General features: G+C 37.6%; 1 long non-coding RNA gene across 2 annotated transcripts in view; it reads right to left on the bottom strand.

Moving 5' to 3' along the window:
• Positions 1-21,768: 21,768 nt before the first annotated feature.
• Positions 21,769-26,880, bottom strand: part of LOC150064995 (uncharacterized) — a 62,224-nt gene continuing 57,112 nt past the window's right edge. For both annotated transcript variants that reach the window (XR_016534890.1, XR_016534889.1), the window contains exon 3: positions 21,769-21,851. This is a non-coding gene — a long non-coding RNA (uncharacterized LOC150064995). The remainder of the gene's footprint in view (positions 21,852-26,880) is intronic.

Genomic DNA, 26,880 nt, shown 5'->3' with positions numbered 1-26,880 from the left:
TGGATTGATAATCAATAGTTTACTCATAAAGACTAACAGGGAAGATCTAGTACTGAGCAGGAGAAATAGCCACAATGATTATGCTATGTGTATGTGTGTGTGTGTGTGTGTATGCGTGTGTGTGTGTGTGTGTGTGTGTGTGTGTGTCTGTGTGTCTGTGTATGCCAAGATTGCAGACACAAGCCTCTAGCACTCAGCACATGCTACATTTTCACCCTTTGAAATGTAAGAGCATAGATAAAAGCTAATTTATCACATTGGAATCAAAATGGGAAAGTGTATTAATACACCTCTCAAAACATGTCCTTGGTAAAAGGAAGTCAATTCAGTTTGATAGACAGATCATCTTACTTGAGGAAGATTTTTCAGGGTCATTTTGGATTCCAGTGAATCACTTTTGAACCTTTTCTCATCTAGATATATAAATACCAACCTGGACCCATCCAGGCTAGACTCATCTAGATGCGGCTCGCATCTACAATTCCAGATACTCCAATCATGATTTGAGGCCATTCTGGGCCATAAAGTAGATACCAGGATGGCCAATAAAGCAAACATGTTACCAACTCAACAAGAACCAAAAGGCTGGGCATAATGTATACCTAGGAGAAAAAGACCCTATCAAAAAAAGTTGCATAAAAGGGACGCAGTGCAGCTCAAGTAATAAGATGCAGCATCTGACTAATAAGCACAAGGCTCTGAGTTCAAACTTAAATATAGATAACAAAAGCAAACAAACTAATAAAGCCAAGGTACTCCACACAATCTAGCTCAGATGAAAATATTGATTTCAGAGAACTAAATATCAATTTTCCTTAAGCCATAAAACATGGTTTAGTTTTAAAAAACAAAACTGGGTACAATCTACATTACAGGATTTTAAGTAATTGTACCACTGTGTACAAAATTTTTTGTGACATATGTATCTGACCACCTCCAGAATTTGTGAAGATTCTTTTAAAATCCATTCATCTTCCCATTTAAAAGCAGCTCTCAATATTGAGTATTGAAAGAGGGCACTACAGTAGAAATATTTTCCCAAAATGGAAGCAAGGCAGTTTCCTGCCTCCCATCCTCCTGTAACTTTGCTGACATTGAATTGAATTCTGCTCTTGAATGGGCTTGTGACTCACTCGAAATTAACATGATGAGGTGAAGGTATGAATACAGAACTTTAGAAGTGGCAGCAGATTCTGCCTGTATGTTGCGACGCTACCTGAACTTTAGTCTTGCTTTCTGGAGACAGCTCTGCTGGGTTGGAAACCCAGAAAGTTTTAAGGTGAGATAAAGAGCAGTAATCGTGCAGTCCACGGATGCTCCTGCCAACTGCTCTTCTTGCAACAACTCTCATCGCATGAAAGACTCCAAGCTAGAAGCCCTCAGATGAATCCTTCCAAACTCCTAATCCACAAGAAACACGGCAGATGATTGCACGGCAATACGAATTGGGTTCACCTAAACTGTGCAGGTTTGTGTTTTTCCTTGCACGTTTTTCCTCCAGCCTTTAATACACAAATGGGCTGGGTGATCTCCAAGATCAGCATTAGTAAGCAATATTTTCCAGTCGAATGCCACACGCAACTATTTTTACAACTTTTCTCAAGGAACCACTGTGGGAAATGCTGGACTTTTTCTCGTGGGTCAATCAGTAGCTTGACTGCTTAAGTCAATAGCTTGACTTTACCATGATCATAAATCAAAAAGCAAACAGTTACCAGACTCCTCAGGAAGATAGGCTTGGTAACTCATGAGTGTGACATACAGTCATACAGTATCACACAGTATCAGAGAGCAAACACATAAAGCCTAAATGTCATCCACTATTCCTTTTGCCAATAATAGTTCCCGGATGTGCTCGATAAACATTCCAATGAACTGAATCTTCATAAGTCTCTGGCTCTATATTGCCTGAAAAACTCTTAATGGGAAGGAAGAGAGGAGAAAGTGGGTGGAAAAGAGAAACAGAGAGACAGCAGAGAAAAAAAAGAGGGCGGAGAGAAAAGAAACACCAAGCCATAGGGCAAGGGTGGGGCTAGGGGAGAGACAGAGACAGAAGAAAGGAGGAGGAAAAGACATAAAAAGATGCAGGGAGAGAGGGAGGGAGGAGATTAAAAAAAGGAGGGAGGAGACAAGACACAGAGACAGATCGAGAGACCAAGATGGACATAAAATGAGAGAAAGAGAAAGGGGAAGGAGAGAAGGAGGGAGAGAGACACAGAGAGGAAGCTTTTGTCTCTTTGAGAGGAATGAAGGAACAATGCAGAAAACTTCACAAAGTGAATCATCAGGTTTTAAAATAAGAGTATTTCCTGTGGAAACAAGCATGAAATGGTTAGTGCATTCGTGATTAAGAATTGTGCTTGTTTTTTTCACAGTTTAAGAATTAAGGGATTTTGAAAAAGTTAACCAACAATTCATCTTTCCAATTGAATACCTGAAAAGAGAATTAATAATAAAAATTAAGTAAAGTAAATATATGGCAAGGGAGTATCACTAACTGACTTGGTTAGAAAAACATAGAAGTTTTCCGTCGGATTCCCAATTAGTTACTAGTTATCTGACCTACGATTCAGCTTCTCCTCAAATAATATCATTCAGTTGTTTACCCCTTTAACCACAAGAACACTAAGGCCTGTGGAAATCAGAGGCTAAGGAGCCACTCTCCTTATATACAAAATGTAAGAGTGTAGAGTAAGTGGGAGAGGGAGAAGGGGGACAAAAACATGAGCAGGGACATCAATGTGTGAGAAATAATGCACCCACTACCTGATGAAGGTAACTGTAACCCTTCTATAGGTTACCCAGGCAATAAAGTAAAAAAAGAAAAAGAAAAAGAAAAAGAAGAGTGTAGAGTGAGGTGTTTGTGCCTCACTCCTGTAATCCTACTTACTCAGGAGGTTGACATCTAAGGATTGTACCTGGAACCCTGCATAGGCAGGAAAGTCTGTGAGACTTTCATCTCTAATTAACCACCAAAAAGCTAGAAGTGGAGCTGTGGCTTAAGCAGTGGAGCACTAGCCTTCAGGAAAAAAAATCTCAGAGGCAATGCACAGGTCCTGAGTTCAAGCCAAGACAGGCACCGAATAAATAATAAAGATGATACAAAAATTTCCTCAAACTAAATAATATATAGTGCAATATTTTAAAACCATACATTCAAACAAATCTATGGTAAACAAAATGGCAAAACTTTCAACCAAAACATAATCAATAATACTATTACTCAGCTATTACTAATATGCTTATTATTCAGCAATGAGAGCCACACAAATTATGTTCCCCTAATACATCATATTCAGAAATTATAACAAACAAAAAAACAAATCAAAGAGTGTTTTAGATTTTCCCAAGCAACTCACAAGTTCTTTTTTTATGTGTAGATCACACTTATCTATTTATCAAATCACTTCAGGTATCAGTATAAGTTAAATTGTTGATAGATATATGTAATACCTGTACTTGTTAATATGAGACATATATGCATATACTTAACTATCTCTAGATAGATAGATAATTAGTGATAGAGTGAGTTAGTTTATATAGGTAGATATATAGGCATATAGACAAATATATAGACATATATACATGTGTTATATCTGTATACATATATTTTATATAATATATAAAATTATAAAGATATATTATATGGACCTTTATAAATATATAGAAATATAGGTCTAGTGCTATATATCAATACCCTGAAACAAAAATTCCCCCCTTATTCAGGCTCCTCTACCCCTCCCCATTTGTAGCCACCTGTTCAGCAAAGGTGGTTGTACTGTACTTTCACAACTAAGTGTAACAGAGGAAGAGAACTCCACAGCTTACTCAGAGAAATCCCCTGAAGAACACTGAGTCCACACACACCTCTTCACAAATAGTTTCTCACTTGACTAGGTTCATCCAGATTAGATTCTTTCCTACCTAACGACCTCATTCCTCATTGGTCATAAAAGCACTTACACATATACATAAAGAGTTTTTACCTGATGAAAAAAACAATGATGGCACCTGAATATATGAAAACCACTGTGTCAATTATAGCCTTATGATTGGGGTTGGTAGATGGTTTTAAATAATTTTTCCTGATTATCCACATAATATATTTTTAATAGAAGGGTAGGTAGATAAAACAATAACAAAAATGCTACGCAGTTTTTCTTTGCAACTTGCAATCAGATTGTAAAATAGCTTTGTAAATTGTCTGGCAACTCCTCAAAATGGTAAATATAATAATAGGGCCAAAAGATTCCACATGTCGGTACAAACCTAAGAAAACTAAAAACACATATATGTTCATACAAAAACATGTGTATGAATGTTCAATGCAATAGTCATTGTTCACAACAGCCAAAAGTGGAAGCAATGCAAATGCCCATTCACTGTTGGAAAATATGTGATTTATAGATACAATGCAATTATTCAGCCATAACAAGGAAGAAATAGTCCCCACTATTTGTGGGTGAAGACTGAGGATCATATGTTTGTAGCCAACCTATACAAAGCTAGATAGACCTTATCTCCAAAGCCAAAGAAAAACAAAAGTGCTGGGGATATAACTCAAATGGTAGAGCATTTGCCTAGCATGCTCAAGGCCATGGGTTCGGTCTCCAGTACAAAATAAGAGGATGGCGTACTGATACAATAGTACAGCAGGAACACTGGAATCTAAATGCACAAAGGATATTTGTGCACAATTGTACTTATGTGGTATGTTTTGAGTACAGAATTACATACATACAGGAAAATATACTAGCAATGCTTAGGAACTGAGGAGAGAGAGGAAGGATGTCTGCTAATGGTCCAGGGTTTTTTGTGGGAGGAGTAATGGGAGAGTTTCAATGGTAGACAGAGGTGAAACAACCATTTAAAAAGATGAACTTCAGGGCTGGGGTTTGGCCTAATGGTAGAGTGCTTGCCTAGCATGCACGAAGACCCAGGTTCGATTCCTTGGTACCACATAAGTGGTGCTGAGGCTCAAGTGGTAGAGTTCTAGCCTTGAGAAAAATCCAAGGACAGTGCTCAGGCCCTGAGCTCAAGCCCAGGACTGGCAAAAAAAATGAACTTTGGAGTATAAATGTTAATGTATAAATTATACTTCAATAAACCAGTACTTTTTAAAGTCATGCATAAATCCATGACATATAAATTACTTTGTTTCTTCCATGTTGTAAATTAACTCCTAATAAATATCCCCAAAGTCAATCCACTCAAAAATGGTTGTCGGTGCAAGTACGATGTCAGTACCTCTAAGCTTACTCTCTATGCGGGTTCACAAGTCACAGGCATGTTAAAATAGACAGTATTTCAACTTTTCTGCTAAGTCTCCCCTTGACTGTTACATACTACTGGTAGAAGAGAGTCTGTTGTTCAGAGAGTACTAGTTTCCCTTGAAGAACAATAGCTTACCTAGGTTCATGGAGATGTAAATAGCATGCACATATGCATATATATGTACATAGATGTATATTCATATGCTTTGTATATTTTAATTAAACCGATAGCATTAAAATACAAAGAAAAAGTAACAGTTGAGTATAAACGTACCATTCTCATAAACTTTTATGTCTGTATTTATGCATAGTCTTCTGTGTGCTAATAGAATAGTTTATATTTTCAATCATAATACATAATGTTTTATATTTCTACTTGTTTCCATATTTAGAATTCATACTAATGGTATGTTTTCATCACATACCCTTCTGTAAAGTGCAAGTTAGTACAATCATTGCCATAATATTAAATATATTACAGACTTAGACCAAAGAACATTAACGTGGCATGTTTAACTTTGCCTACTTTATATATCTGTAGGGGGAATTGTTAGCTCAATTTACAAAGTATCATATTACCTTCCAGAAGGCACATGTCAAAAAGTACTTGGATAAAAATGTGTACCAATTTACTATGCTCCTGCTGGTACTCGTGATAGAATTCAAAACTATTTTTGTTGTTCAGGGATATTTCACATACTTATTCTTGCAATTAAAAGCTTGAAATACTTTCTCTATTGTTCCTCTTTTTTCAGTCTCTCAATATTTATCACATACAGCTGTGGTAGTGCATATCTATAAGCACAGTTATACTGAAGATCAGGGCACCAGGCCACCCCAGGCCAATGCAGCTGCCAGACTCTATCTCAGAAACAAAAGGTCAAGAGGTAGAGCCCTTGCCTAGGAAGTGCAAGGCTGTGGTTAATTCTTAACATAGCAAAACTATTGCATAATTAGTGTGTTAAACATAGGAAATGTTCTTGTCCATTTTGGAGCTTATAAACTAGGATAGTCTTCTCTGAAGAAGAAACAAAAATGGCCTATAGACATGTGAAGAAATGCTCAACATCTCTGGTCATAAAAGAAATGCAAATCAAAACAACGCTAAGATTCCACCTCACTCCAGTTAGAAGGGCCAGGATCAGGAAAACTAATAACAACAGATGCTGGGGGGGATGTGGCCAGGAGGGAGTGCAAACTCATTCAACCACTATGGAAAGCAGTATGGCAGTTCCTCAAAACACTAAACATAGAGCTCCCCTATGACCCAGCAATTCCACTGTTTGGCATTTACCCAATTGTCCAGAAACAAGGACATACTAAATCCACTAGCACAATGATGTTCATTGCAGCACTATTTACCATAGCAAAGATATGGAACCAACCCAGATGTCCCTCAGTTGATGAGTGGATCAACAAGCTGTGGTATTTGTACACAATGGAATTCTGTCAGAAATTCTGCTGTCAGAAAGAATGACATTGCCCCATTTGTAAGGAAATGGAAAGACTTAGAAAAAAAAATCATATTAAGTGAAGTAAGCCAGACTCAAAGGAACAGAGGCCCAATAGTCTCCCTCATTTGTCATAATCAGTAGAAACCTTGGGCTCTCCTAGCAGAGAATTACAATAGAAGAAATAGCATGACACTAAATGTAAGGACCTCCAGGATAAGGACACAAAAGCCATATAATGAGCGATTGTTGTCCTTAATGTACTGTGTTATGTCTCATCTCTTTTGCTGTCCCTTGGTTTTCTCATATTGTTACAATATTTCACCTTGTTACCTGATATATTTTATATGTGCTTGGTTGGTTATTTGAAATTGGATAGGGAAGGAGGAAATCAAGATCAACAGGGGGGTGAAAAATGGGGGGGGAAATGGGAACCATGTCATGAGAAAGGGTATCAATGTTTGTGAAGTAATGCACATTCTATCCGGTGAATATAATGTAACCCTTATATTAATTACAAAAAAAATTTTAACCCCCCCAAAAAAAAGATAAAAGGAAAAAGGATAGGGCAAAACCTATACATAAGGCCATATGGGTTGAGGCTAATTGAAAGGACCTCCAGGATATGGAAACAAGAGCCATACGATGTATGATTATTTTTCTTAATGTACTATGTTATTTCTCATCTCTTTTGTTGTCTCTTGGTTATTCTCATATTGTTACCGAATCTTACCTTGTTATCTGGTATATTGTATATATGTTTATTTGTTAGGGGATAGGGAAGGGGGGAAACAAGATGAGGGAAGGGATGGGGTGGGAAATGGGGACAAAAACATGAGGAGTATCCATGTTTGTGAAGTAATGCACCTTCTATCTGGCGAATATTATGTAACTCTTCTATTAATTACAATAAAAATAAAAAGGAAAAAGAAATAGATAATGCAAAGCAAAGACCTGACCAGTTGGGCCACTAACACCCTTGAGAAAGACACCAGACAAAAATCAAGAGAGGGAAAACAACTGACATATATAAACAGGTGAGAGTTTTGGCAATGGCTGGGGGAAGGAGCCAGTGGTTGATTTCACCAAACAACTGGAAATAATGATCTGAGAAGTATGTATGCTTTTAACAACATCTAAACTTTCAGTACAATCAGTAGGAAATAAAGACATTGTTGCTGGATCTTCTCCAGTCCCTACCTCTTCCACCCCGGCCTGTAGTCACAGGAGTTCTGACAAGGTAGGGGATCTGCTGTGTAGAGGAGTTGCAACTAGATTTGGGAGTGGTGGAGACACAGCTCTCAGTGCCACTGTCTGTGGAGACAATGGGCTTGATAATGGAGAGATCATGGTTTCCCAGGCAAATGCATTCATCCCTGACTCAAGATTGCACAGGGATGAAAGTGGGTACTGAGAAAGGATGAGAATAAGCAGTTAAAAAAACCTGCAAGAAGAAAATTGCTTTAAAATGACAGGAGTATTCTGTAAATCACTGAATTATGCCTTTATATAATGTAACTGTTAAATGACAACTAGATGCCAAAGGAACCTGTTTTCAACTCTATAACAAAACAAACAACAAACAATTCTCTAGGATAAAAATGGAGTCTCCAGCTCTAATGAGTTTTTGCTTTATCCTCAACCAAAAATTACTGTTACCCAGTTTTATACTTGTCTTGATGATAATTTTATTTTCATGATGAGATTCTTCTAAGCAATATGATCTTACTCATACAGGAAAAGAAAACCAAATAAATAGATTATTTGCAAAAGTACAACCACATTGAATTCAAGCTTCCTTGTGAAAATAAATGTCAGAATAATGAAAGGAAGAAATTTTTACAGAATTGTAGAGAATGTTGCTCTTCAAATTGAACTACAGCTGTGGTAAGGGCAACAGAAACATAAGTATGAGTGCTAATTTCATATACCAGAGTTAGTTTAGATGGAGCTCAATTTCTCAATGACGTTTCTCCCATGATGCTTCATAGCAACACATTTATTGTACCTGGAGTTCAGGTGTCTTCTGGGAAAGGCAAGTAATATGAATAAAGTGGGATCATATCTGTCTTTACATATATGCCAGAGGCATCATTTCTGAGCCTTATTGCTGTTTTTAATATTTAGCTACTGTATCAGAGAAACAATAGGAAAACCACAGGTTGGTCCTAGAGACTGATACTTTTTTTTTGAATTTTTAAGTTTAATTTTATTGTCAAGGTGATGTACAGAGGGGTTACATTTACATACGTAAAGTAGTGAATACATTTCTTCTTCAGAATTGTTACCTCTTCCCACGTTTTTCTCCCACTTCCCCTCCCTTCCAATTTCCACCAAGTTGTAAAGTTCATTTCCAACTTAACTGTCTTGTGAGAATCGCTGTTGCACTGGTTGGTCCAATGTCCTTTGAGACTGATACTTTTTTAAGAATGTGAGTACTGAAACAAAAGCCATATAATGAATGCTTGCTGTCCTTAAGGTGCTATGTTATCTCTCATCTCTTTTGCTGTTCCTTTGTTATCTCATATTGTCACAATATCTCACTTTGTTATCTGATATATTGGATACATTTGTATTTGGTTACAGGGAAGGGGGGAAAACCAAGAGAGGGGGTGGGAGGAAGGGTAATGGGGACCAAAACATGTGGAAGGGTATCAATGTATGTGAATTAATGCACCTTCTATCTGGCAAATATCATGTAACCCTTTTATTAAATACAATATTAAAAAAAGAAAAAAAAGAATGTGAGTCTGCACTGCTGGACCTTTTAGTTTTTCAAGTGAAACATGAATACTTAATTATATATTTTAAATTTTTCAGCGTATTTAAGTGAAAATAAAGGACTTTTGAAAAATCAAGAATCAGTGACTTAAATGCTGTCTATGTTATAAAATATCTTTCTTCTTCTGAGAAAATCTTGGTATAGATACACAACAAAATTCTATGCATCCATCAGAAAGAATGGCATTGCCCCATTCATAAGGAAATGGAAAGACCCAGGGGGAAAAATTGTATTAAGCGAAGCAAGCCAGGCCCAAAGAAGTGTAGGTTGCATGTTTTCTCTCATTGGTAATAACTACAATATGTCTATGATATTCTTAGGAGAGGATCATAATAGCCCAATCACTAAGTGCATATGACTATATATAATGGAGCTTATCAAAGTGAACTCCTGTGAAAACAAGGGGTCTTTATTATGTATATTTTGTGGTTATTTCTATCTTTTTTTTTAGTTTTCCTTTGCCTTTATTTATGTATTTATTTATTTTTGTGGGTCATGGGGCTTGAAATCTGGGCCTGAGCATTATCCCTGAGCTCTTCAGCTCAAGGCTATCACCCTACCCCAAAAGTCACAGGCCCACTTCCCATTTTCTAGTGATTAATTGGAGATAAGAGTCTCATGGTCTTTAGTGCCCAGGCTGGCTTTGAATCACGATCCTCAGATATCAAGCCTCCTGAGTAGCTAAGATTACAGGCATGACCTTGCTGGCTTCCTTTGTCTTGTATATAAATGTACCTGATCCTTGCTGGCAGGGATGTGGGCAGGAAGGACTGTTACTATACTGTTGTTGGGACTGTAAACTCGTTCAATCACTTGGAAAGCAGTATGGCCATCCTCAAAAGACTAAACATGGAGCTCCCCTATGACCCAGCAATTCCACTCCTTGGCATTTATCCAAATGTCCAGAAACAAAGACATACTAATACCACTAGCACAACGATGTTCATTGCGGCATTATTTACCATAGCAAAGATATGGAACTAACCCAGATGCCCTTCAGTAGATGATTGGATCAAGAAGATGTGGAATTTATACACAATGGAATTCTATGCTGCCATCAGAAAGAATAACATTGCCCCATTTGTAAGGAAGTGGAAAGACTTAGAAGTAAGCCAGACCCAAAGGAATAATGGTTTCCCTCGTTTGTAATAATTAATACACATCTAGGACTCGCCTAGCAGAGGATTACAATAGCTCAATACATATAGTACCTAGGTCATATAGGATGAGACTAAATGAAAGGGACTTTAGGATTTGGAAACAAGAGCTTTATCTTGTGTGATTATTGTACTTAATGTACTATGTTATGTCTCTTCTCTTTTTTTGCCCCTATGGTTAATCTAATATTGTTACTGTATCTGACTTTGTTACCTAGTATATTGTACAGGCATTTATTTGTTTATTTGGAATGGGAAAGAGAAGGGGGTAAAACAAGATGAGTGGGAGGGGTAGGGGGAGGGAAATGGGGAGAAAACATGAGAAGGGGTATCCATGTGAGAGAAATAATACATCTACTACCTGACAAATGTAACTGTAACCCCTCTATACATTATCCTAACAATAAAAAAATAAATTTATCTGATCCTTGGAATCACAGAAACAGCAGGATAAAGGATGAACTAATGAAACAATGATACCTGCTAGCCACTATGTTGGAAATGAACTTTATAATTTGGTAGGGGAGAGGGGAAGGAAAGCAAGAGAAATGAAAGAGGGGGTAACAGTTTCAGAAAGAAATTTACTTTTTACCTTATTTATGTAACTCTAATCCACTGTTCATCACCTTTACAATTAAAAAAGCCTGTTTAAGGGTTGTTAAATTTGCAAATGGTCCATCCTCTAGCTTGTGGTGCATTTAACTTTGCTCCACTTAATATACATTAAGTAGCAATTATAGATCATGCTTCTTGAAAGAAACATTTCTTGGGGAACCACATGGTGGCTCACAAGATAAATCTTTAAAGACATCTGAATACAAATGCTAATGACTTTTTCTTTATTAAACTGTTCAAAATAAGGCAAGTATATGGACCACTGCTAGCAATTTAGTTACTCTCTGGTGGTCAAATGATTACCATTTTAGAAAAAAGGCAGATAACCAGCAGGTGGAATAAGCTAAACAAACCCTAAGGGTCCCTCTAGCTTTGAAAAAATGTGATTTTTCACTCGATTTCTTACTGAGATGTGTGCTATATTTCTCTGTATAAAACAGTTTTTGTACACACACACACACACACACACACACAAACACACACACACACAATTCTTTGAGTGATAATTTCATAATTCTGTTCTCCTGGGAAATAGGTTTGTTACTACTTGCCTGTGAGTGTAGCACAAAAGAATTCAGTATTTATACACGAAATGATCCATGAAAGATAACAAAGAATAAATATCTCTGTTCTTCTAAATTGTTCATCTGTGAACTCAGATGAAAGTTGGCAACTCTTTTTGAATTTCCAAACTAATATGCATACAGACTCATATGCTTAACAAGGGATTTACCACTCTGTTGTTCTAAAATTGTGGTTGCCTTTAAATTCCCAGGAATATTTCCCAAATTAAAAAGAAACCTAGGGGGTGGGAGGAGGGAAATGGGGACAAAAACATGTAAAGGGGTATCAGTATGTGAGAAATAATGCACCTACTATCTAGTGAATGTAACTGTAACCCCTCTATACATTACCTCAATAATATCTCATATCTGTAATCCTAGCTAGTCAAAAGATTGAGATCTGAGGCTCAGTTCAAACCTATGATGGACAGAAAAGTTCATAAACTCTAATCTCCAATTAACCAACGAAAGTTGTATTGGATATGTAGCTCATGTTAGATTGCCAATCTTAAGTGAAAACAAGAGGGTGAGGTTCTGAGTATAAGCCCCAGTACTAGCTCAGAAAGGGGAAGGAGAACATCCTGATATGCTGAATGTTGAAGACAGAGGCCTGGATGATGCTTTACCAATCAAAGAAGTTCAGCAAGCCACCAGAACTAGGAGGCAGGCACAAGGGAGATTCAGAGAACTCTCAAAAGGAACCAACCCTGATCTCAGAATCTTGCCCCAGAATGTGAAGCAATGTATATCTGATGGTTAAGCTATCCATTCTGAAGTTCTTTGTCCCTGGAAATTAATATAATATAGGTTTGGATGAGACTTTTCAACAAGTATCTTTTTACATTATAATCTTTTATATTTATGATATGAAATATATAAAACATGATATTGAATGCAATATCCATTCAAAATCTTGTACTTTTTGTGTAATAGCCTACAAATAAGATACTATATTATGGAGGCTGAGTGGGAATAGTGAAGAAAATCATTAGACTCTAATAGATATCATTCCTCTGGGAGAAGGAGGAGAAGCATAAGTGGCTGAAGAACAGCCCTGCATTGATGCAAAAGTATCTTCATTCCATGTGCAGTCTCTGCGCAGCATGGCAGCCACCAGGCCAAGGGAAAGAGGAGCTGCAGATGAGTTCAGGCAACCAGTCACCTTCCAGAATGTGCAATCAGGCTCCATTTTCCAATATTAAATGCATACATACATACATACATGCATACATTCATATTTGCATATGTACATACAAGGAAGATCTCAAATAACTCACTTTGAGGACAACTAATATCTCCGAGAAAGTTCTTGCTCTGGGATGGTGTCTCATAGGCCACAAAAGTGACAGAGGACCAACCCAAGTTAGCGCGGAAACGTAACCACTGTGCCATCCAGCAACTTATAGCCTATCTAGGAAAGACCATATCAATCCGATGATCATTTTGTGCATATCATTGGTGACCCAAGACAAATGCTGAAGAAATATACACAGCATGAGGGAGATTATCTAAGTGCTCTGTTAGAGAAGACTTTCCAGAAAAAAGTACTTATACGGAAACATAAGAAGAGTGGAAATGCACCTGCAAGAGGATGAATAGAACCTGGGAAGATGATTCCAGCTCCAGAAAACTGTGTGAGAAGTAATGAGGCAGGAAGATGGTTGATATAGGCAGATGTGACTGGTATTTGTATAGGGAAAGAGGTGTGACTAGGGATGAGAGTGAGGCAAAGGTCAAACTATTGTGTATGGCTTTGCAGGGCACATTGAGAGATTCAGTCCACGGGTATTAAGCAAAGAACAGACTTGAGTTTTAAAATGATCCCTGTCGCTACCCAGAGTGCCATATCAGGTGACAGAGCTCCATGGTACCTGATAGCCACTTTAGATACTCGCTGGGGCCAAATCTTAACACACTCCCCTCCTCTGTAGGGCAATGAGCTACTTTTACTTACAACATTCCTATCACTTAACTTGTAGAGGTTTCCCATATCAACAACCAAGTCTTTGAAGCCAAATAAGTGTCCTACAATTCAGTTTGATCCTGACACTGTTTTTCATTGTCTTTTTAATAGTCTTTTTTTCAAGTTAATCAGAATCTATTTCATTTTAAATGGGACATCACGGCTACATGCCAAGAAGTAAAGTACAAACTTAGTTTTATCTTCTTACTCTGAGTATGAAGAAAGTAATTCCTCAAATTAAAAAAGCGTGATGAGTTAACTGCACAAGAAAAAAGTAGACATTTGGGTCACATCACTCCTTCTTTAAATCAGATCATAAGAAGAGACAGTCATATCTTCTACGTACCAGGAGCATATTCCACAAGACCACATCATTTAATATAATACAAATTGTTTACAATAAACATTTGACTTAAATATCTCAGTTACTGACAGTATGGGGACTCCAAGATTTACCTAGATAACAAAGTGTGCCTCACTGAAAGAAGTGGTAAGCTAAACAACTGTCTTACAATGTTAAAATTTTTATGGTATTCTACAGGAAAATCAATAAACATAACAATCTTTCTCAGGGAAAAGTGATTTCACCATTATACATTTAAAGTGTAAATATATTTGTATTTCTACGTTTAAAGTATGAATACATATGAAATTTTATTATTTTTTGTGCCAGGCCTGGGGCTTGAAATCAGGGCCTGGGCACTGTCTTTGGATACTTTTTGCTCAAGGCTGGTGCTATGCCACTTGTGCCATAGTGCTGCATCTGCCTTTTTCTGTGTATGTGGTTCCAGGGAATCAAACTCAGGGCTTTGTGCATGCTAGCCGAGCACACTATCATGAGGCCACGCTCCCAGCCTACGTAAGAATTTTTAAAGAACACATTTAAACCACATAGTCGTTACTCTTGTGAAAACAATAAAAATGATGCAGTTTTTGAATATGTATTCCCAGAGGATATTTCTATTTTGGGTTTTTGTATGTCTTAAAGCTGCCCCTCTGACGAGCTTGGAAGACTTGACTCTATTTCCTTGACTCTGTTCTTGTATACTCTGATTCTTTCCAATTCCTGTTTCACTAGATGTTAATCTTTAGGATTAACTCCTTTGAGTTGCAAAATAAACCCAAAACATTGAATTTAATGTGTATGCAGAAACGAATCCACTTTTGTTGTTTACTTGGATCCAACTTCTATAACAACTCATTTCTAGAAACAGACATCCTGGTCTTAAGCATCTCATCCACAGCACCAATGGAATTTTCAAAGGTTGATAAATAATCATTAATTCCTACTGGATAGTCTTCATGAATTTCTTCACTTGCCATTATAATCAACTCAGTGGCTTGGATTGCTGTCTTCCAGCAGTCTTTTCTTTTTCTTTTCATTTTTTTTGTTCAGATACTGAGGCTCAAACTCAGAGCCTGGGCACTGCCCCTTAACTTTTAAAACTCAAGGATGGCACCATATCAACTGAGTCACAGCTCCCCTTCCAGCTTTTTTGCTGGATAACTGTTGAAAAGAGTCTCTTGGACTTTTCAGTCTACACTGGCTTGGAACTGCAATCCTCAAATCTCAGCCTCTTGAGTAGCTAGGATTCCAGGCAGGAGCCACTGCTACCCAGCTAGGAGTCTTGTTTTCTGCCAAGCTGGGTGCCTGAGCTATGATCTGCCTGCATTAGGCCTTCTAAGCAATACATTTTTTGTTTAAAGTACTTTTACTTCAGATATCAATTGCAAATACCATTATCCACAGCTGGAACTGGAAAGGACCCTTCCAGCCCTTCATTCTAAAGAACTTCAGGCTGAGAAACAGCTCACAGTCTGGGGAAGGAGAGACAAAATTAACTTATATCTCTCCCCTAGCCCAGGCCAGTGTTCTATCCATAGATTCATTGTCTTTCTTCATGCATAGAATAAAAATGTTTAATGGGGTCCCTCTCTTATTATTCTGCCTTTATACATGTTTTTATGGCTCTCTCTGAATTTTCAAACTCTAATACAGTGGAGGACTATTGGCAGCCTGCTGCTGGTGGCTCATGCCTGTAACTGTAAGTAGCTATATGGAAGGTTGAGAATGGGAGAATTTAAGATTGAGGACAGACAATGCAGAAAAATTAGAAGACTTCTCAACGTATGGCTAGGTGCAGTGTTACCGGCCTGTCATACCAAACTTCATGGTAGGTTGAGATTAGAAAGCTCCACAGAAGAGAAGTTGTACAAGGTAGTTTGTATCTGTGGTCCAGCAATAACAGGAAGCCTTCAGTCAGCAAATGACAGCCCAGGCATCCAATCAGGCAGGAAGCAAGATTCTGTCTCAAAGACAACCAGGGAGGGCCAGGAGATTGGCCTAGTGGTAGAGTGCTTGACCTGCATGCATGAAGACCTGAGTTCCATTCCTCTGTACCACATACACAGAAAAAAAAAAAAAAAAGGCCAGAAGTGGTGGTGTGGCTCAAGTGGTAGAGCTCTAGCCTTGAGAAAGCACAAGAAGAGTGCTCAGGCCCTGAGTTCAAGGCCCAGAACTGGCAAAAAAAAAAAAGCTGGAAGTAACACTGTGGCTCAAGTCATAGAAGGCTAGCTTTGAGCAAAAGAGGCTGAAGGACAATGCCCAGGCCCAGAGTTCAAGGCACAGGACTAGAAAAACAAAAAACAAAAAAAAACAGGGAGAAGTGGGGCTAGCACATCTCCCAACACCCATTACCTCCCCACCCTCCACAGGAACTAACTATATCAGAATAAGAAAAAACATACACTCTCAATGTTGAAAACAACAACAATGGATACTAAGAACTCTTTAAGCACTGTTGACAGAACGAAGTCTTGCTAGCTACACACACACTCTGGATGGCTATTAGTGATTCTGCTCTCAGAACTAAACCATCAAAAACATCGGAAACTTTTATGAGTGATTTTTTTTTCCTCTGGCCTAATTCCTTGGTGTTCCATAATTTTCCCATAAGGATTAGCTTCAGAAAAATTAGTTTTATAGATATTTGTCATTAGAAATATAAAACTTAGGGCCGGGAGTTTGCCCTAGTGGTAGAGTGCTTGCCTAGCATGCACGAAGACTCAGGTTCGATTCCTTGGTACCACATACTTAGAAAAAGCTGTAAGTGGTGCTGTGGCTCACGTGGTAGAGCTCTAGCGTTGAGAAAAATCCAAGGACAGTGCTCAGGCCCTGAGCTTAAGCCCAGGACTGACAAAAAAAATAGAAATATAAAACTTTTTTAAAATATCATTAAAAGCATTATAAACTTTAAAAATTGTTTTAAAATTAATATAATTCAAATTAAATATAATTAAATATATTATATAATTTAATTAATAAATCAATATACTATGTTAACATAAGTAAAGTTCATAGTTTAATATTAATATAACCTAATTTAATTATATTTTACAATTGTGTTACTGTGTATATAAATTAAGTATTTATATTATGTATTTATAGACATATAATTTATGTAAATATACCTTGTAATTACATAACATATATTATGATTAGGATTAACTTTGTAAAATAACTTGTTTACTATTTAAAAATTTATTAATTTAATATAATTTTATTAGAAAGAATAATAAAAATGTGAAACATTTGATCATTTCAAACTCAAGCATACTGACTTTATTAATATATAGTTTAGGAAGCTTCAGAGATTCTCTTTTCTTCAGTAAGATACCTTAATGTCACCACCATTTCCCTCACATACCAGATAGGGTCTCTCTCACCTTAAGATCTTTAGCTACTTCCTGTTATTTATTAAATGTCATCTACCTTATTCAAGCCATTTTCTTTGCATTTATATTTTTGAGCCATGCATTAATATTTAATGATTTTAGTGTAAATTTGTTAAAGGAAAATTATATGCATACTAAAATTACAGCTTAGTGGTACAGCTTTTGCCTAATATATGCAGGGACTAAGGTTCAATATGCAGCACTGTCAAAAAGAATAGATGGAAAGGAGGGAAGGAAGTAGAGAATGAGAGAGAGGAAAGAAGGGGGAAAGTAAATTCATTGAGGCTCATTAAGCTCATGGAAGGACTTGGGAAAAAATCGTATTAAGTGAAGAAAGCCAGACCCAAATGAACTTAGGCTCAATGGTTTCCCTCACTTGTAATAATTAGTACACATCTAGGAATCTCCTAGCAGAGGATTACAATAGCTCAAAACCTAAATACAAAATGTCATATAGGATGAGGCTAAAGGAAAGGATCTCCAGGATATGGAAATGAGATTTATCTTGTATAATTGTTGTTCTTAACGTAGTATGTTATTTCTCTTCTTTTTTGTTGCCCTTTGGTTAATCTCATATAGTTACTGTATCTAAATTTGTTACCTGCTATATTGTATATACATTTATTTGATTATTTAAAATAGGAAAGGGAAGGGGGTAAAACAAAATGATGGGGAGGGAGTGGGGGAGGGAAATGGAGACAAAAACATGAAAAGGGGTATCAATGTGTGAGAAGTAATGTACCTTCTATCTGCTGAATGTAACTATAACTCTCTATACATTACAATAAAAAATAAATTACAAAAGAGCTCAAATAGTATAATTACTTAGAAAGACTAAGTCAAAGCCTTACAAAATAGGCATCTGGAAATGGGTGCTTGCAAGAGGGGAAGGTGGGACCAAGAGGAGGTATAGAAAAATGAAGGGGGAAAGAAGGGAGAATATAAGTAAGAATTTATTGTATATATCACAGAATTGAGAAAAATAGGGAAAGGGGTGGGTCAAAGGAGGTAAGGATGTTGGAGGGATGACATGGATCAAGATCCATTGCATACATAAATTGCTTTGCTAAATAGCAAAAATTCAATACATAAACCAAAAATTAAGAAATGTAGGAGAAGGGGAAAGTTGGGTGAGAATATTGAAAGGGTGACACTGATCAAGAAGTAGTTTTCACCATCAAAAAGAATGACATCGCCCCATTTGTAAGGAAATGGAAAGACTTGGGAAAAAATCATATTAAGTGAAGTAAGCCAGACTCAAAGGAACATAGGCTCAATGGTTTACCTCATTTTTGATAATTAGTACAAACTTTGGACTCTTCTAGCAGAGGATTACAACAGCTGAAAACCTAGATACACAAGGCCATATAGGATGAGGTTAAATGACAGGACCTCCAGGATATGGAAACAAGAACCATATAATGTGTGATTGTTGTTCTTAATGTACTGTTACTTTCCATCTCTTTTGTTGTCCCTTAGTTATTCTCATATTACTACAGTATCTTACCTTGTTATCTGGTATATTTTATATACAATTATTTGTTTATTTGAAATAGGATAGGGAAGGGGGAAAAACAAGATGAGGGAAGGCGATGGGGGGCAGGGAAATGGGGACAAAAACATGAGAGGGGTGTCAATGTATGTGAAGTATTGCATCATCTATCTGGTGACTATAACTGCAACCCTTCTACTAATTATAATACAAAAGAAGAAAAAATAAATTAGTTTTCTAAAATTATAAGAGGAAATAGTCTTTATAAACTACTTTGTTGAATGGCAACTGCTTTGTTCAACTACCTAAATGGTAATAAAAACTTCAAAAATAAATAAATAGGGCTGGGAGTTTGGCCTACTGGTAGAGTGCTTGCCTAGCATGCATGAAGACCCGGGTTTGATTTCTCGGTACCACATCCATAGAAAAAAAGCCAGAAATGGTGCTATGGCTCAAGTGGTAGAGCTCTAGCCTTGAGAAAGCCCAAGGACAGTGCCTAAGCACTGAGTTCAAGGCCCAGGATTGGCAAATAAAAATAAAAATAAAAATAAATAAATTTTCAGATCCTCACACATTCAAGGAAGCCCATTATGGGCACCACAAAATTGTTACCTCTGTCAAAATATCAGTGTTAGTCACAGGTCACAGGGACTTCGTTGTCCACAGTGGAGCTCCCTGGCTGCCTTCAACCTTCTGTGGAGTAACAGCACCTTTTCTTCTGTTGTCTAGTACTCATTGCTCCATTTGGCAAAGACTCAATTCCACTCCTACTAGTAGAGTTCATATACCAGAACTTTTCGCATTACATGGCTTTTCCCACTTTTTTCTAGTCCTTTGGACCTGGTTTTCCAAGCTGGCATAGTGTCCCTGTTGGGTCAGGAGAAAAGGAGAGATGGGCACAAAGTTTTTTCCCTGATAGCATGTTCAGAAAAAAATGAAAAAGAAAAAGAAATAAAGAACGAGATCCTCTTAGCTTTCTTTGCTGTAGCCATTGTGTAAGGTTTACAAGTTCAAATCACTTCAAAACCCTTCCACTCAAGACTTGAAGGTTGATATACAGTTCTTATTCTCAGGCCTCTAATTTAGACAAGCTGAGAACTCCTGAAGATTTCAGCTTTACAGTCACAACGAGAAAACTCATAGCTGGTTTAGCCCCTGGAATACTCAAACGCAGGCACTTCTAAAGTATCAAAGTGAAGGCATACATAGTTTTTGCACGTTTTGTTCCATTTTGCATCCTTCCCTCTACTTTATAGAATTCCCTTGCTCACAGTCCAAATTTTTATTTCCAAATCTACCTTTGCCTCTCTGCACATTATGTTCTCTCTGCATGGCTTATATAGTGTGACTTTATCTCCAAAAATAATGAAGAAAATAAAAACTGAGGTCCACGAAGGCTGTGTCTGTGCCTCAAGTTTACCTAGGCCCAGGTGGCAGAACTGAGCTTCACATACCAGACTCCAAGTCAATATTCCTCCATCATCCTGCATGGGCTTTGTAAGGAAAAGAGGTATACACAAGAAAAGATTCATTCCATCTATCCAGCTAGAACCCTGGAGTAAGCTAGAGAGGAAGGAGAAGAACAGTGAGTACATTCTGGGTCCAGTTGTTTATAAAGTACCATGTCAAGGGATCCATGAATATGCATTGTTACCCTTAAAACATCTGTATGCTCTGAGGCAAGGCCTTCTCTATTTGGTCCCAGATGTTCCCTTCAGGGTCAAAGATACATAACTTCTATTAAAAATAGAATTCATAAATAGCAGGCATAACAAACTTAAAGATTTTATCTCATGTCACTTCTTCCTTCCTTCTTTCTTTCCTTTAAGTATTTTTAATTCTTTTTGGGAAATAACCTGTTTTCTCAGGTTTGGTATTCTGTTCACTCCTTGCCCGGGTCTTGTAGCAGTCTCTCTTAGTATGTTTTGTTCTCTGCTCTGACACTAGACATTTAGTTCAGGATCACCACAGATTGTGACAGTGTGGTACACCGGGGCAAGAGCTCACTGAATAGTCCAGTTCTCAGATTTGGGTATCCTGCAAACTAGTGGCAGTTGAATTTCAACACGATCTGTTTTTTCCTTATCTACCCTGTTTTCCCCATGAAGGGATTTCTTGGTGTCTCTTCTCGTCCTGTATTTTACTTGCTCCCTTCCTTGGCCTCATTAAATCTCATGGATTACACATGGTCTACTTACACATGACTTACAAATTTGAAGATCTAGACCAGATGTCTTCCAGAGACTTGAGAGTCATTTATCTAACTGTCTACTTGAACATTTTAACCCATGACTATAGTAGCAAGAATAGCGCATAGTATAGTAGTAGTGTAATAGTGCATCTTGGCATGTGCAGAACTTTCTTGATCTGCATAGGACAGTCCTCAACTGTGCCTACAGTCCCACCAGTATTTCATCTGAGAAGCTGCCATGGATTTTTATCACTGAACAAAATATCATTACCTCTTTAATTTCACTAAGTCAGGATGAGTTTGTGAGATGTACATTTTTGTGTCACCTTGTCACGTGTGAGATAATGTGTGAGAAACGAGCAATAAGCACAATAAGCACAATTTTTATTTTAACATGTAGTTACCTTCAAAACAACCCGTTGTCTTTTCAGATGAAATGCAATTAACATCTTCCCTTTCATATAACATGCAAAATACTTACTGGTTAACAGAATAAATAAATGCACTGGGTAGAAGAGATGACTGATCATTCTAGTCACTGTGAGCAGGAAAGGACTAGAAGTGACTGCTGCAGACAACCACTTCCTGTTCTGCCAGTTTTGCCACAATATATCAGAGTCCTGCAAGAGCTTCAAAGACAATGATAAACAAGGAGTGAGATCCAAGAAGCAGGATATTAAGTCTACATGAAAAATATGTACGGATTACAGACTGACAGATCCACTTATGGACAGTTAACCTCAACACTCTTTTGACAGAAGTCTTGTCACTTATTTACAGCATTGTATAAATCTATATTACTTATTTATTTTATATTTGACCACAGTATTTTCCTAATAAAATCTTTTCACTGACAGTAGGTAAGAAATAAAGTGGGTAGCCAGGCACGGTGACTCACACCTGTAATCCTAGCTACTCAGAAGGCTAAGATCTGAGGATCACAGTTCAAAGCCAGCCCAGGAACTAAAAAGTCTGTGAGACTCTTATTTCCAATTAATTACCAGAAAACTGAAAGTGGTGCAGTGGCTATAGGGGTAGGGCGGTAGCCTTGAGCTGAAGAGCTCAGGGACAGCGCCCAGGCCAAGAATTCAACTCCCTCAACCAAAAAGTAATAATAATTAGTGGGTAGTTAATGAAAAATGAGGCAATGAATTTACTTTTCTAAGTAGCATTTGAAGACTGAAGTGTAAACTGCTACAGAATATTGCCATTTACAACTCACCACAGGGATATGGTAATATTAGTAGCACATGAAAACTAGATGTTAGAAATCATCTAAGAAACATCAGCCTTGAAGTCAAGGTTACAATCACAGTGCCAGGTGCGGCTCATACCTATAATCTGCAGGAAAGGGAGACATGAAGCTTGCCAGTTCAAAGCCAGCCTGAGACTCTTGTCTTCAACTAATCAGCAAAAAAAGTTAGAAGTGAAGCTGTGGCTCAAGTGGTGAGTGCTAGCTTGAGCAGAAAAGATCAAGGACAGCACACCCAAGCCCTGAGTTGAAGTCTCAGGACCAGTACCAAAAAGAAAAAAAAAAAGGCTATGCCCAAAGCTGACTCTGCACATGCAATACAAAAGGTGTATTTAAATACCATTATGAAATACATGCATTTTCAAAGTTAAATGACCACTCCTAAAGCTAATTTATTTCATTTTTTACCATGGTTTCTTATACATGTAAGAACAGTGAAGTAAGAGTTCATGATGTCATTTTAACTCAACTTGATCAAACACTAAATATAAATAATCATTTAAGATAATTTCCTAGTAAGGGTTAGGTTTTTTTCATCTAATTGATCTAATCAGAGTAAAATTATTCTTCGTTAAATTCATTAAAGTAAAACATCTATCAATATTGAGACTAGCACCATGAATTAACTTAAAAGTCAATATGGAAGATTTTGTAGTAATAATATAAATTTTAAAAATTTCACACAGCATAGTGTTAATGGTAAAAGAAAGAATTTTGTTAAGTTACCTTATGAAGGAAAATATAATAAGAATTGTATACCTAATAAATATTAAGAACCATAAAAGCTATGACCTCTAATGAAAACAACATTCAACCTAGAACCATTAGATCATGCCTGTAATCCTAGCTACTTGCAAGATTGAGATGGAGAGGTTTGAGGTTTGAAGCCAGCTGAGGCATAAACGTCTACAAGATGCCATTTTAAATTAACCAGCCAAATGACAGAGTAGACATGTGGCTTAAATGGTAAGAGTATAAGCTGTGAGCAAAAAAAAAAAGCAGACTGAGGGCTGGGAGTTTGGCCTAGTGGTAGAGTGTTTGCCTAGCATGCACTAAGTCCTGGGTTCGATTCCTCGATACCACATACATAAAAAAAAGCCAGAAGTGGTGCTAAGGCTCAAGTGTAGAGCTCTAGCCTTGAGAAAACCCAAGGACAGTGGTTAGGCCCTGAGCTCAAGCCCAGGACTGGCAAAAAAAAAAAGCAAATTGAGATCATGAGTTCCTAGGGACAACACACATACACATACATACATACCCACACATTCACACACACACACCCTACCACTACCACCACTTCAATGACTAAATGAATACCTATTTTACCTATCCTTACAGGTGGGATAAATGACAAAAATAATATACAATGCTGGTGTCAAAATTTAGATGCAAGACAGAATATACTCTATTAACTCTGTATATATCATCAATTAAATGTTAGAAACATTACTGAACTGTATCCGCCCCCCCCAAAAAAAATAATGGAGAAGGGCTAGAGTGTGGCCTAGTGATAGAGTGCTTGCTAAGCATGGACAAAGACCTGGGTTTGATTCCTCAGTACCACACACAAAGAAAAAGCTAGAAGTGGTGGTGCGGCTCAAGTGATAGAGCGCTGCCCTTGAGAAAAAGCCCAGTTCAACCCCAGGACTAACAACAACAACAAAATGCTAATAATAATGGAGAAATGGGGAAAAAATAGCCAGAACTGCTATGTTCAATAATAGTTCCTCTGAAATTTCCTAATTACACTTTGGAACGTCTTCACTTAGTAGAAAGCTCTTTTAATGAAGCTTTTATAATTGAATAATTTCATTTTTTCTCTTTATTAATATTTTAAAATTATCATTCAGCAGTTGGACAAAGGGATTTCAATTCAACATGTCAATTTCTTAGAACAATGCATCTTGATCAATGCCACCCCTTTCATTAGTAATGTTAAATTATGCGCTGGAATGGATTTTGTGTAGAAAAATGTACAAATCTGCAGCAATTATATTTAGAAAACACTCAAAGTATTTATAAGCAACTTTATGAGTTTTATATTATCAAAATTGTTAGAAATAAATTTGACAAAAATGTGGTTGCTATTTCTACATATGTTAATACAGAAAGAATTTAAGGCTGGGCTCAGGTGGCTCACATCTATAATCCTAGCTACTCAGGAGACTGAGATCTCAGGATCATGGTTCAAAGCCAGACTGGACACGAAAGTCTGTGAGACACTTATCTCCAATTAGCCACCAGAAAACCAGAAGTGGCACTGTAGCCCAGTGTGGTAGAGTGGTAGTCTTGAACTGAAGAGCTCAGGAACAGTGCGCAAAGCCCAGAGTTCAAGCCCCACGACCAATAAAGAAACAAAAAAGTAAGGAAAGGTCTTTATCTTACCTGTAGAGAACATGAATTACCTTTTAACTTCTCAGAAAACATGCAAGAGAAGTAAAACAATAAAATATTTGAAAAGTTGAGGTAAACAATTGTCATACTACAAATCTGAATGTCTCAAAATCATGCTTCAGAAGTAAATGAGATCTGGGCAGTGTCAGTCCTAGCTACTTGGGAGACTGAGATCTGAGGATCAAGTAGCTAGCCTAGACAGGAAACTATGAGATTACTATATCCAATAAAACATCAAAGAGCTGAAAGTAAAGTTTTGGCTCAAGTGGTAGAGTGTTAGTCTTGAGCAAAGAAAGCTCAAGAAGATTGTACCCAGACCCTCAGTTCAAGCTCCAGGACCAGTAAAAGAAAGGAAGGAAGAAAGAGGGAGGAATGGAGGGAGGGAGGAAGGGAGGGAGGGAAGGAAGGAAGGAAGGAAGGAAGGAAGGAAGGAAGGAAGGAAGGAGAAAGAAAGAAAGAAAGAAAGAAAGAAAGAAAGAGAAAGAAAAAGAGAGATGAAGACAAAGAAGAAAACAAAAACAAAAATTGAAGATATTGTTTCCAGTAGCTCTGCCTTTCAAGAAATGTTTGTAGATTAATGTGTTTGTTTTATTCCTTTATGTTCATATAAATAAAAAAATAATACAATAAAAAGGAAGACAGGGGAAAGGAAAAACAAAAATACTGAAATTAAAGCCCACATACATATCGTAATGGCCTATATATTTTCATAACAGGATGTTTTGGATCAAAAGGGAGGTGGGGGGAAGGGAGAGAGAGAGAAATGAAGATAGGAAGAAAAACAAAGAAAAAAGAGAAAAAGAGAGAGGATGTGAGAAAGACAAAGTTCCTGAAACAGTTCACATGACAATAAAATGTTTAGAAAAGAAGCCTTCGGAAAGGGCTGGGTCTGGTTATTTGGACTTGTTTAAAACTAACTGGTGGAGCTAATATAGGTGGCTAACAACTGAAATATTGGATACTCAGGAGGCTAAATCATGGTTCAAAACCATCTGGACAAGGAAGTTCTAGGGAGTCCTACATCCAATACCACCAAAATAAAGCCAGAAGTGGAGCTGTTGTTTAAGTGGTAAAGCGCTAGCCTTAGCATAAAAGCTCAGGGGTGGCCCTGATTTCAAGTCCCAAAACTGACACAAGAAAAAAATCCCCAAAAAACTGACAAGGGGAGTTTAATAAAGTGACAATTTCTCAACATGTGCAGGTGATTACATAGCCAATATTCCCAAGCTTTTATTTTTTAATTACAAAAGATACTCAGGCCAGGCACCAGTGGCTCACACCTGAAATCCTAGCTACTCAGGAGGCTGAGATCTGATGATCTTGGTTCAAAGCTACTTCAGGCACAAAAGTCCACAGGACTCATGTCCATTTAACCACCAGAAAACCGGAAGTGGCGCTGTGGTTCAACGTGGAGGAGCGCTAGCCTTGAGCTGAAGAGCTCAGGAATAGTGCCCAGGCCAGAGTTCAAGATCCACCTCAGGAAAGGATCAGTTACGTCTGCTCAGGCATGGGCAGAAGCCGCTCAAGGCTGCATTCTGCCCAAGACTTTGGCTTTTGTTCCTATCTGCACACCTGCACTTTCTTTCAAGGTCTGAGGGATCCATTCCTTCCTACCCTATTACTAACACTTTGAAAAACTGCTATAAACTTGCAGTTGAGGGCCAGGACTATCTCTAGCTTAGGTAGTGAGATGAAACATCATCATCTGTTTCTCCCATGGATTCCCAATTCTGGGTGGACCCATTCCTACCCAGAATTTCTCCCTTGCCCAGGTAATACTCCAGAAACAGGACTCATACTCAGACAAGATACCTCCTTGTGTCTGGTGGACAGACTTGATGAACTTCCCACTTATGACCCAATAATCACTTATGACCCAACCACCAGGAACACTAGCAGTTTAAGCCTCTCTATGTCCAAAAACTCCCCATGCTGCAGCCCCGCACCGAGAACTCACCTCCACCCAGCTTGGCACAGTATCACATGGACGAAGAGCTTCCTGATCTTGATAGTGT

This window comes from Megascapheus bottae, chromosome 3, assembly GCF_031878675.1.
Source record: "Megascapheus bottae isolate mThoBot1 chromosome 3, mThoBot2.hap1, whole genome shotgun sequence".
Classification (NCBI taxonomy): domain Eukaryota; kingdom Metazoa; phylum Chordata; class Mammalia; order Rodentia; family Geomyidae; genus Megascapheus; species Megascapheus bottae.
The sequence above is the reverse complement of the archived record's forward strand: the minus strand, read 5'-3'. Positions and strand labels throughout refer to the sequence as shown.